General features: G+C 36.5%; 1 long non-coding RNA gene across 1 annotated transcript; it reads left to right on the top strand.

The window, feature by feature from the left end:
- The first annotated feature begins 742 nt into the window (after nt 1-742).
- LOC138695345 (uncharacterized) lies at nt 743-12,892 on the top strand. Its single transcript, XR_011331140.1, has 3 exons — nt 743-909; nt 5,606-5,937; nt 12,208-12,892. It is a non-coding gene; the product is annotated as an uncharacterized lncRNA (long non-coding RNA).
- The last annotated feature ends 442 nt before the right edge of the window (nt 12,893-13,334 follow it).

The raw sequence follows: 13,334 nt of genomic DNA, 5'->3' as shown, positions 1-13,334 counted from the left end.
TTTAACAAATGTTGTGCCATCTTTAAGTTGAGACTGGTAACTCTAATGGAAGTCCACCGCTGTGGCGTAACGATTAGCTTGTCTGACTGTGAAATGAGCGGGACCGGGTTCAAATCCTGGTTGGGACAAGTTACCTGGTTGAAGTTTTTTCGGGGTTTTCCCTCAACCCATTAAGAGCAAGTTATGGGTAACTTTCGGCGTTGGACCCTGGACTCATTTCGCTGGCAGACGCTAGATGACCCTGGCAGTTAATAAAGCATCGTAAAATAAATCAATTTTTAAAATTTGACTTTAGGACCTTGTAGTACCTACAGTAAGTAGATTGGACCAACTTTTGAAGGGTAGTTAGCAAGCAGTGGGTCGAAGTACATCCTTGCCATGGACTGGATAGTTCGCATGACTGTTTTTATTATTCATGTTGCAGGTCGGCCTCTCTTCATTCTTGGGTTCCACAAGCAGAATGAACTGATGTACAACCTGGATGTGAGTCTGCTGCCCCTTACAAGCATTTGACTGCCTGACCAACGCTGTGCAGGAGTATCGTCTGGACCGACAGATGTGGCTGCAACTTGTAGAACGCTGCATCACAGTGCAGCTGTGAGTATTGCATTATCTTACCAGAATGATACTTGTGTGTGCTATTAGAATCTTTGGTGCATTGGTAGTCAAGACATCAGATTGTTACAGTTAAAATTTAAAAAGGATTCATATCTGTATTTTATTGATCATGTTGCAGGTCAGCCTCTCTTCTTTCTTGGGTTCCACAAGCAGAATGAACTGATGTACAACCTGGATGTGAGTCTGCTGCCCCTTACAAGCATTTGACTGGTTGACCAACGCTGTGCAGGAGCATCACGTGGACCCACAGCTGTGGCTGCAACTGGCAGAATGCCGCTTTACAATGTAGCTGTGAGTATTAGGTCTTACCAGAATGGGACTTCTGTGTGCTATTAAAATCTTTGTTACAGCTGGGTAACTATATGCATTTGTTTTTTTTTTTTTTTTTAGTAAAACTACGTCTTTTTTTCGGACTCGGTACGGGGTGTAACTTGGGAAATTGCTATCACGATAAAATGGAACTCCCTCTAGCCATCGGGAACGAAAAGACGAGGAGAACAAGGGAAATATAAAGAAAATAAAAGAACACAGGGAAGTGCAAGGAGTACAAGGTGAAAACAAGGGGAATACAAGGAAAGCAAGAAGAACGGAAGGAGAATAAGGGAAATACAAGACGAACAAGAGGGCAAGGCGAATATGAGGATAAATGGATATGGCAGGAAGACAAGGAGAACAAGGGAATACAAGAACAAAAATAGAGAGAATAGATAGATTTATTGATATTAGTTCACAAAAGTACAAACTTAATAATTTAAAAAAAAATTATCTATATATAAAAAGTAGTTATAGGCCTACATAATAAGTACACAATTTTCTAAACTGATTAATCTATCGCCAATCTTGGTAATTTATTGGTTCAAACTTGCAAAATAGAGAGAATAAAAGAAAGACAAGACGACTAGGAGAATATTGAACGAACACGCGTACAAAGAAATGTAATAGTATATCATGCAAGGAGCTTATAACTGTGGCTAATAATCAAGACTAAAAGGGATGAAGTTACAGGAGAATGGAGAAAGTTACACAACACAGAACTACACGCATTGTATTCTTCACCTGACATAATTAGGAACATTACATCCAGACGTTTGAGATGGGCAGGGCATGTAGCACGTTTCTGCGACTCCAGAAATGCATATAGAGTGTTAGTTGGGAGGCCGGAGGGAAAAATATCAGGTCGAGACGTAGATGGGAGGATAATATTAAAATGGATTTGAAGGAGGTGGGATATGATAGACTGGATTAATCTTGCACAGGATAGGGACCGATGTCGGGCTTATGTGAGGGCGGTGATGAACCTCCGGGTTCCTTAAAAGCAATTTGTAAGTAAGTTAGGAGATAGACATTGTGATAGGCTCTGTCAGTGACACACCCATGGGGCTTTATGTACGAGGATATTGGACAGTAAGAGGTCTGAGGTCGAAATTTATTTGAAATGAAAGACAAGTAACTATAGTAGAATTTTATGTATTGAAGGATTGTTATGAGACGTAAAATGTGTGGTTTATTGCACTGTAGGCCTAATTTCATTTAGTTAATTCGTGTTACATTTTCTTAAATTTTTCTTAATATCTAACCTTGTTTATTGGCTCGATATGTGTGTTTGCTTCTATTGAATCGTATTCATTGTCCACATCCATTGTAGCGGATTTCGTTCACTGGGAAAGACAAGCTCTGACGCCGGGCCCGCTTGCTGCCGAGTGCCGTAGAGAATGTCATAGACCGCTCGTACTAAATGTTGTTTCACTTGTTAAAAGTATTTGTCCGGTACACCCGTTGACACGGAAATTGATCGCTGTTCAGAGACTAAGTCCCACCTCGAAATAGCTTGGGGATCATCGTGTACGCTGTTTACACACATGAGTTTTATATAGAGAGGTCCACACATGTGGAGTAACGGTCAGCGCGTCTGGCCGCGAAACCAGGTGGCCCGGGTTCGAATCCCGGTCGGGACAAGTTACCTGGTTGAGATTTTTTTCCGGGGTTTTCTCTCAACCCAATACGAGCAAATGCTCGGTGCTGGACCCCGGACTCATTTCACCGGCATTATCACCTTCATTTCATTCAGACGCTAAATAACCTAGATGTTGATACAGCGTCGTAAAATAACCCAATAAAAAATAAAATATATAGAGAGATTCGAAGCCCGATCTTTGTAACGAGAAGAAAGAGCTCTATGACTAAGCCATAAAGGTTTTGCAGGGAATATGTCGTTTCGTGACACAAATGTAATGTATTGTATTTATTTACATTCCATGGCATTTCTCCCCCCCCCCTTTTCGTTTCTCTTTTTCTGTTTTCCGTTTTCTTAAACTATTACGTACAAACACCCGTGCCCAAGGCGGGAATCGAACCCACAACCTTTCGGACCAAGCGATAGAGACATGCCGTGTCCCTACCGCTTGAGCTATCCAGGCCGGCATGGTATTCGTACATCGCTTCAAAGCTAGAATATGGAACATGTCAAAAAAAAAATCTTGATAATACTATAAAGTCTTAATTATAGTCACAGTCTAGCTGAATATAGCTACCGTATCAATCAAATCGAAATGATAGCTGTCCAAATCTTGGATTTAAAATCAACAAAAAAGAAAATGTAAATTAATGTTAAAAAATACATAATGTAATTTTAAAAAAGAATATTCTGCGACAAGATGTGGTAGCTATCAAAACGATAAAAATTTATTGAAAATAAATAATATACATTGAATATTATAAAGATGAATAGACATGGTGATTGATGATGTTCAATGAAGATTTTAAAATGGTTGATGCAATTGTCTGAAGAGTCTTTTCAGGAACCTTTAATTTTCTGAGGATCTCCAATGTAAATTTGGGAATTGTTCCTCGCGCACCAAACATAAGTCCAATGACATTCCAATCTTGAATATTATATTTATGACTGAGATCATCACAGCATGGAAGGTAAATAGCGCGTTTCTCTTCATGTACCTGCTTTGGTTGATTTTCATTAATTTCGAATCTTACTGTGGGGTCAAGAATGAGACCAGTTTTTTTTTATCTCGGTCAATTATTATGATGTCAGCACGCCGTGTAGATCCTTCCGTAGAAAGACATTGAACTTCCTCATATACTTCGTATCCACCATGTTCCCTTAATCTGTTAGCAATTATTGAGCGGACTGTGTTATGTCTGTCAATTCGCAGTAATTAGCCCTGAGGGCAGAAACCTAGCACGTGGGGTAACGTTTCATGCTCATTGCATCTCCTGCAATGGGTATTGCTAAGGCTTCTACCGGGGAGAGATCTAACTGCGATAACATTGGTGCTCATTTTAATGGCCTCTGTCCATTGGCCACAAGATAGACCTTTCTCATTGCTAATCCAGGTGTTACCTTTTTTCCAGTGAGAGTAGAATGTAATTCCTTTACCTTTCCCAGGTAATCCGCTCCACTGATTATAAGAAGTGATACAAAGTGTATTATTAATATAATACAGAAATATTCATGAAATGTAGTTGAATGTCATGAATTCACCTACAGATTAGAAGGCGTGAGAAATTACTTCTTTAATTTGGCCCTAAATCTGATGTTTTGAGTTTCACTTTTATATCCATAGGAAGGCTTATTAAAATTTTTTACTGCTATAATAACGCATTTCTTTTCGATGAAAGAGTAATGGAACGGAGAAAAATTCTCTCCGGCACCGGGATTTGAACCCGGGTTTTCAGCTCTACGTGCTGATGCTTTATCCACTAAGCCACACTGGATACCACCCTGGCGTCGGACAGAATCATCTCAGATTAAGCTCCAACTCTTGGGTTCCCTCTAGTGGCCGCCCTCTGCACTACGTCATAGATGTCTATGAACGTAGGACCGAAGTCCACACATGTGCTGAGGTGCACTCGTTATGAGTGACTAGTTGGCCGGGATCCCGGTGCCGGAGAGAATTTTTCTCCGTTCCATTACTCTTTCATCGTATGATGACGCAGAATATCTGCATGGAAATATCATATGTACTTCGGTACATTAAAATAATATATAAAATAATATATATCATTTCTTTTCGATAGCATGATAAACTTGCCAATAGAGTATGGAAGTAATTTTTTTGATGAGCATTTTATGCTGTGAACTGTTGACTGTAGATATGTCGCTGCTACGACTTGAATTCATCCTCGGACCTCGATGCTAAGTATTTCTCCGTGTGAATTTTGCGTTAATCTGAACCACACTGAGGCAAATTCACACTACAGGAGAGCGACTATTTTCCGTGTCACAGTGTGTACGTAACCACAGCAGGTTAATCCACCAATCAAGTTCAAGAAAATGTCTGTGGATATCAAGGAATGTAATACAGTGTAGTTGTATAGGGACATGCATGTAAACTGTGTTCAAATACAGTAGTGGCAAAAAAAAAACCCGGACCGACCCTTATAGCTGATTTCAGAGCCTTGTTCACTCCAGAGCCATGATAGACTGGTAACTAAGGCTTTCGTGGTTCGAATCCTGCCTGGGAAGAAAACTTTTTTTTTTTTTTTTTTGTTTCTTATTCAAATTTATTCCCAATACTTTTCGATTGCAGCGATATTTTACTAATTGATTAACTTATTATTCCCAGAACATGAATTTTACCAGCTTATTTTCTAATGGCTTTCGAAATGGGCTACGTCAGCAGTCGAAACTACAACAATTTCAATAGATTACTCGCTATCTTGTGAATGCAGGCGTGGCATGCACAGTGGCTCATTTCGGGGACTTTGATTATTCCGTCAGTCTGGTTTTTTTTTTTTTGCCACTACTGTACGTAAAATATTTTTTAGTTCCAATTAAAATTTGCTAATTACAAATAAATCGTATTTTGCCTTTAAAGGGGTTATTTAGCTACTTTAGGACATACTTGTTTGCATATTTCTCGGTGTTTTAGGTCGTGAACATCCGAACTGTGTACTGGTACTTAATAGATATGTCATACCAATTTGGAAACTTCTGGATTTATGGAAGAAATCCTATTTGTTGTCTTTACAGGACGATAGGAGCAACTCCATCATCCATGAACTTTCTGTAGGACATGATGGTGCAGGCAACTACTGAAAGATTCCCCCATAACAGCTCTACAAGGACACAGAGTACAACTGTGAGGGCCAGTCCTTGGCCATGGTGGAGTTTTCATCACTGCAATGCTGCCTGACTGCCAGCCTGAGGGAAGGACTTCTGACACAGCTGACGTGACGACACCTGGCAGCCACTAGACGCAAGTGTTTTTGGTGTTGGTGACCATACATTGGTGGAGCTGTGTCTGGGGGACTAGACAACTTGAGGATACTGCTGGTGCAGCCCACACTATGAAGGATTCACAGGTGAGACTTTGGGAAGGGTGCTCTTCATATATTTACAGTTGAACTCTGCTTTTACATTCCCACAATTTAAGACTGGACGTAAAAAGGCTATAAGCACCAAAGAGACAAACGGTAGAAAACACAACTTTCTTGTACAATTACTGTTCTCCAACTAGGAGATCAACCGTGAAAGGAATGTGCTTACTACTGCCTCATCTATTGGAACGAAGTAGATAAATATTATCGTTATAACGTCAGTTTAAAAAACATGCGCTCTCCTGCATTTGTTATTTCCTGTATGAAGAAATTAAAAGACCAGGAGATTAACTGTGATCTAATTTTGTAACTAGGGTAGTATCAATATTTTTTTATTTTTTTTTTATTTTTTTTTTTTTAATCCACCACCAACAGAAGCATGCTTCCAATTACAGGTGGCTTACACAGATGTATACACAAAATACATAATAAGAGAGAGAAAAAAACAACAACAAAACAAACAACACAAACAAAAGAAAGAAAATACATGATGGTAATAGATGCTAGAATATTATAATATTACAGTTAATATAGTGCCAAATGTCAATATAATGATGCAAAATTATTTGAAAAACTTGAGTAAAAACATTATAAAACACTTCTTCATAATTTAAATATCTAAGGAAATACAATGCTTTTTAATATTGTATGAAATTTTTCAATTGTTAAACTGAAATCCAATTGAGAATCACAGTTTAAAGACAGAGAGTTGTAAGTATTACACATAACAAACAATGGAGAGTTCTGGAAGAAAACAGTTCTAGGAATAGGAATAATAAAAGGTTGCCTATGACGTAATTCTGTTCTTTTTACATTGAACTGAAGCAATTTAAGAAAATCACAGTTATTCAATATACCATTAACAGTCTTATAGAGTAAAATTTGGCTATTTATTAATCGTCGAGATTTTAAAGTTTTATAATTAAATTCAAAAAGTAACTGATTATATGAAATTTGCTTGTCATAAGACGATACGTGATATTTTTTAAAATACAAATAACGTAAAAATCTTTTCTGTATCCTTTCTATTTGCATCTGATGGGACTGGAACTGAGGTGACCATATTACAGACGCATACTCTAGCTTACTTCTAACCCTAGTTTTATAGAGAATATCAATAGTATTTATATTTTTTAATTCTTTTGTATTTCTGATTATAAATCCTAATTTTCTATATGCATCAATTACCACATGATTTAAGTGCATTTTAAAACATAAGTTCTGTGTAAAATAAATACACAAATCCTTAAATGATTCTACTCTAGGTAACTTCACACCATTAATTTCATACGAATTTTGAGGAACTGTCTTATTTTTAGAATATGTCATAAAGCAACATTTATTAAGATTTAACAGAAGAAAATTATCGATACTCCATCTATATAGTCTGTCCAAATCATGCTGTAGATCAAAAACGTCTTGTTGTTTGTCAATGACTTTATACAATTTAACATCATCAGCATATAGTAAACATTTAGTGTGCAAAATCTGTTTAGGTAAGTCATTGATATAAAGTAAAAAGAACAAGGGACCAAGATTAGATCCCTGGGGTACACCTGAAGTTACTGTGAATGGTTTTGATTTTACTTGATTGAATGAAACATACTGCTGCCTGTTTGTAAGATATGACGTTATTAACTGTAAATATGAATGAGATAATCCAAAACTTGAAAGTTTATTAATTAAAATTTTATGGTCAATTTTATCAAACGCTTTGGAAAAATCAAGGTATATCACGTCTAAATTTCTGCGATTATGTAATGTATTAAATGCCTTTTGTGTAAAATTAATTAGATTTGTTGTGGTAGACCTATGGGTGTAAAATCCATGTTGATTTATATCAATTGCACTATTGATATGTCTGTATCATTGTTATGGTTTGTGCTGTGAGAGCTAGCCAATAGAGATAAGAGTACCCACGTGTGTGACCTTATGACATCTTATGACATCAACATTCATTCACAGCATCATCCCGCTTCCCTTCATTCCCTGGAGACTTTCTCGTGGTTGGAGTACAGTAGTAATAGAATATCATATGGTAGAAGCTAGGCCTAAATAAAATCACAATGAGACTATTTTTTCTTAGTGGATTGAGCTAGGTACAGTCTCTCTCTCTTTTTTTTTTATTTTTAAATTAAGTGAAAACGATCTTCAGGGAGGCCGAGATTTGAGGGAGATGGGATATGATGGTAGAGACTGGATTAATCTTGTTCAGAATAGGGACTGATTGTATTGTATTGTATTGTATTTATTAACATTCCATGATATTTATACATTGCTTTACAGCTAGAATATGGAACAAGTCAAAAAACTTAATACCGGTACTATTATAAAATCTTAATTTATAGTCACAGTCTAGATGAAATATATACAGACGAGATTTACAATGTAGTCTACTAGTACAACACATAGTTTTAGTATCAATTTCATGAAGTTTTATTGAATGTCATGAATTCACCTACAGAATAGAAGGCGTGAGAAATTAGGTGCTGATGGCGGGCTTATGTGAGGACAGAAATGAACCTCCGGGTCCTCTAAAAGCCATAAGTAGTATAATCCTGTGTTACATAAGTCCCAAGCATTGATTACAAATTAATTATAATTCTGTACAATGGACATTTTATCCTTTATGTTCTTGGTATGTGTAACCCATGCCACATAATTTACGTCATTTTTTGAGTCCCTTGAGACACGTGAAATAGGGGTTCCACTGTATGAAAAATAAAGAGAAGCTATCAATATTGCAAACAGTAATTGAGGGGCTGGGTGCAAGAAAGGCACTTCTCTCAAATGCAAGTTTTGAGAAAACTGATGTTGAAAATTCAAACTGTAATAATGTTATCTATGCATGCCTTTACATTTTGGGTACTCCTGACCTCTATGATCACAGTATTGAATTATAATTTGGTGATCATATGCATAAAAGATCAGAAAACACAATAAACGCATTTTACTCAAAAAGGGCATATTCCCTAAAATGCCCTTCTTGCACCCAGCTCCTCAATTCATTCCTAGATTTTCACGAAAATGTTTTCATCAGCCCTCATAATGAAAAATCTTTTTGGGCATGCTGTCTTTCTACAGCAATTTTTGGTGTACTAAAGGACGGATTTTGCTCAGTAGCTATGTCAATACATCAGGGAAAGATTCACATGAAATATTTAATTTTTAGTGATAAATTAATAATCATTACTTGAAATAAAAAAAAAAAACCTGCTGGTGTTTCACTTCAGGGTTCGGCAATACGATAAGGGATGAAGTCAGTGTTGATGGGAAAGCTTTCTTTGAAAATAAATTACAATATAATTATATAGAGATGTCAGTGTTTTCACTTACTAAGACTTCGCAGCCATGGTTTACAAGTTCAACTGCGTTACCCAGGAAATAACTTATATTGTCTAAAACTAAAAGAAGTGCTTGTACTGATATTAAAACTTTTCTTTCAACACTGCACTTCTTCTCAATGCCTTGCCTACAGGATAAAGGGCATTTTCTTGATGTTATTTGGATGAAAAACAATTCAGAACTCGAAGAAGTTACAGATACACAAGAAGGATTTATTTCAACACAGTAACACGTTTACAAGCACTTCAAATTCAAATTTATTCACAATTTACATTTGAAATGAATACATATGAATAGATACCCGAAATGAGCATATGCTCGTGATCTGGTACAGTCCAGTAGTCTACATAAATTTTACAGAGATCAATAATTATGTTGATGATAGAAACAATAATAATAATAATAATAATAGAATAACCATGACGAAGATGATACAAAGAGAGTAATACAAATTAATTCATTAATAATAATAATAATAATAATAATAATAATAATAATAATAATAATAATAATAATAATAATAATAATAATAATAGGGAAAACGCGGAAATTCTAGTTGAAGCAAGTAAAGCGATAGGGTTGGAAGTAAATCCTGACAAAGTATATGATTGTCTCGTGACCAGAATATTGTACAAAATGGAACTATAAAAATTGCAGATTTATCTTTCGAAGAGGTGGAAAAATTCAAATATCTTGGAGCAACAGTAACAAATATAAATGACACTCGGGAGGAAATTAAACGCAGAATAAATATGGGAAATGCCTGTTATTATTCGGTTGAGAAGCTTTTGTCATCTAGTCTTCTGTCAAAAAATCTGAAAGTTAGAATTTATAAAGCAATTACTGTATATTACCGGTTGTTCTGTATGGTTGTGAAACTTGGACTCTCACTCTGAGAGAGGAACAGAGATTGAAGGTTTTTGAAAAGAAGGTTCTTAGGAAAATATTTGGGGCTAAGAGGGATGAAGTTACAGGAGAATGGAGAAAGTTACACAACGCAGAGCTGCACGCATTGTATTCTTCACCTGACATAATTAGGAACATAAAATCCAGACGTTTGAGATGGGCAGGACATGTAGCACGTATGGGCGAATCCAGAAATGCATATAGAGTGTTAGTTGGGAGACCAGAGGGGAAAAAGACCTTTGGGGAGGCCGAGACGTAGATGGGAAGATAATATTAAAATGGATTTGAGGGAAGTGGGATATGATGATAGAGACTGGATTAATCTTGCTCAGGATAGGGACCAATGGCGGTCTTATGTGAGGGCGGCAATGAACCTCCGGGTTCCTTAGAAGCCAGTAAGTAATAATATTAGTAATAAAACAAAAATATTTACAATAATAAAATAAAATACAAAACCACTTAGCCAGAGTTAACACAACTTAAATAAGCATATAATAACCAGGAAAAAAATGAACTCGAAAATCAACAGAAAAGTTCGTTGTATCGCAGACGACAGCAACCGCTGTATTGACATTGTGTTATGCATTATTGGTAGTAGGGGGGAGCCGAAAGTCTAAGTAACTGCCGTTCTCTTCGAATCTTCTCATATAATCATGGGAAGTTAAAGCTTAAAAAACAAAATGTCTACGAGTCAAACTGTTCATTATTACCAGGATAAATACAAATAACACTGAAATATATTAATCAAGTTTGTTATAGATCTCCCCTTTTGTGCAAGAGGCATCATATCAAAATATTTTATGAATGGCGGGGAAAATATAAATTTCAAGAACTCTCTAGTGACAGAGATAGTGACAAGTACAATCAAGTGTATCTGTGGCGATGCTAAGAAATCATTTATTGGAGATGTACACTGTTATTAATTAAGAAAATGATCTATTTATATTAACTTACAAACAGAATTTTCGCAATACACACCCTACTATAAAAAAAGTAAACAATTCTGATGGAAAATTAATCGCTGCTAAATATTGTCTTAATATTTAGTTAATTCTAGTTTTCTGCCCAAGGACAGATTTTTCACTCCATTCTCTGATCTCGTCAATATAAAAATCTGACCATGTTAGAGATTGTGGAGATTCTTGTCTTACCTCATGATCTATTTCTTTACTGGTAGCTCATTTTGTCTTTAATTCAGTTTGTGCATTTAAATGTAATTTCGAATCTTTCTTACTATATGCTTTTTTCATTCATTCAATCTGCCCCAGGGAGGGTGTGGGAATTGTTTGAATCAGAGATCTTCAAAATTCACCAGTCATTCTTACCTGGATGAAAATTGGAAATAGCACAATGCGTCCGACCATCCATATCAGGAGTCAAAGTGCCCGTGGTCTTGTCCTATATTCTGGATTCAGAACATGTCAAACCTCGACGCTCTCTTCTGTCATATGTCTCTCCTTGAATAATTTCGAGGGAAAAATTGTTCCGGGGCTGGGTATCGAACCCGGGACCTTTGGTTAAACGTACCAACGCTCTACCACTGAGCTACCCGGGAACTCTACCAGACACCGATCCAATTTTTCCCTCTATATCCACAGACCTCAAAGTGGGCTAACAACCGTCAAGCAACCAACATTGAGTGCACACTAATGCTGTGTGACTTAAATCGTGGTTTTCTGTTAACGAACAGTGACATGTATTATGCAAATCAAGCTTTCAGGTATAGCCTTTGTGATGATGGATCGGTGTCGGGTAGAGTTCCCGGGTAGCTCAGTGGTAGAGCGCTGGTACGTTTAACCAAAGGTCCTGGGTTCGATACCCAGTCCCGGAACAATTTTTCCCTCGAAATTATTCAAATCAACTTCACAGGGAGTTATACCTGAAAGCTTGATTTGCAGTCTCTCCTTGTTCACTTCTTCATATACGTGTGAATTTTAGTGTTTAGTGTGGTGCTGTAACACTACCTTCTAACTCTGGTGTAATAGAACATTTTCATTTTTGCAGCCAGAAGAAAATGATTGGGTCACTGGCAATGCCTAGGAGAAAAGAGATGTACAACTGGTGTCAACTAACCTGGATCTGGAGTGGTCTCCACAAATAACAGCAACGAAGGCAGGTGTTTTTGTTTGAAATATTAAAATCCTTTCACTTTTTCATTATACAAAGAATACAGAAAGTATTGCCATGCTGGAAAAGGTATATTTCTAGGTTTTCACAAAACACACTTTTTAGCATTTCTGATGCCATCTGTTTGTACATAGTAGTTTCTAATAATCCAGTCAGTTTATCTAGGAGTGGTGCATATAAAATATTCTCGTAATAGGAAAATACTAATGGATCTCTATTTGAAATAAAAAAGAACACACATAGCAATTTCCTTCAAGAAACATTAAAGTTTGTGATATTTTGTATTAATGTAGAATGGAGTAAGAAATGAAAGTACAATTTATATTATGAAAAATGATTAAAAATTAAATAAATCCATGGCGCGACATCCCATGAAAGACCAAGGACGAAGATATCTTGTGATTAGCATGTGATTCTCCCCAGCTGAAGTAAAAGGACTACCTAATAGATATTATTTCTGCCTTCTGCGATTTTGGGACTAGCTTTTACTCTCCCTACAGAACAGACAAAATTAGAAATGGTTAAAGTAAAAAAGGAAGATAGTTTGGTATGAGGTTTGACATAGAGGGTGGACAGCAGGATTGTGTGGATGGGAAGAAATAGTGATGATAATGCTGGTAACTGTGATACTGATGAGAATGCAGGCATCAGTATTCTACCTGTCTGGTACCATTTCAAAATTCATCACCACAAAGGCTACATATTTCTATTTTATTTATTTCACCAGAAAAAAATTCTGACAGATAGTAGATTGCATGCTTCAAACTGCTATTGGTAAAGAGATGCTAAAAAATGTAATTATCAAAGTGGACTTTTGGCAAGGAATTCTTTCTCTGGATTAGGAATAGGGGAGTTGGGAATTGACTATCACAAAAAAAAAAAAAAAAAGAACCTCCTCTTGCATTGGGAATAGAAAGATAAGGAGAACAGAAGGGAATACATGGAAAACAGGGAAACGTACAGAGAACAAAGGGAAGACAAGGAGAATGAGGGGAAGACAGGAG

Source organism: Periplaneta americana, chromosome 2 (genome assembly GCF_040183065.1).
Source record: "Periplaneta americana isolate PAMFEO1 chromosome 2, P.americana_PAMFEO1_priV1, whole genome shotgun sequence".
Classification (NCBI taxonomy): Eukaryota; Metazoa; Arthropoda; class Insecta; order Blattodea; family Blattidae; genus Periplaneta; species Periplaneta americana.
The sequence above is the reverse complement of the archived record's forward strand: the minus strand, read 5'-3'. Positions and strand labels throughout refer to the sequence as shown.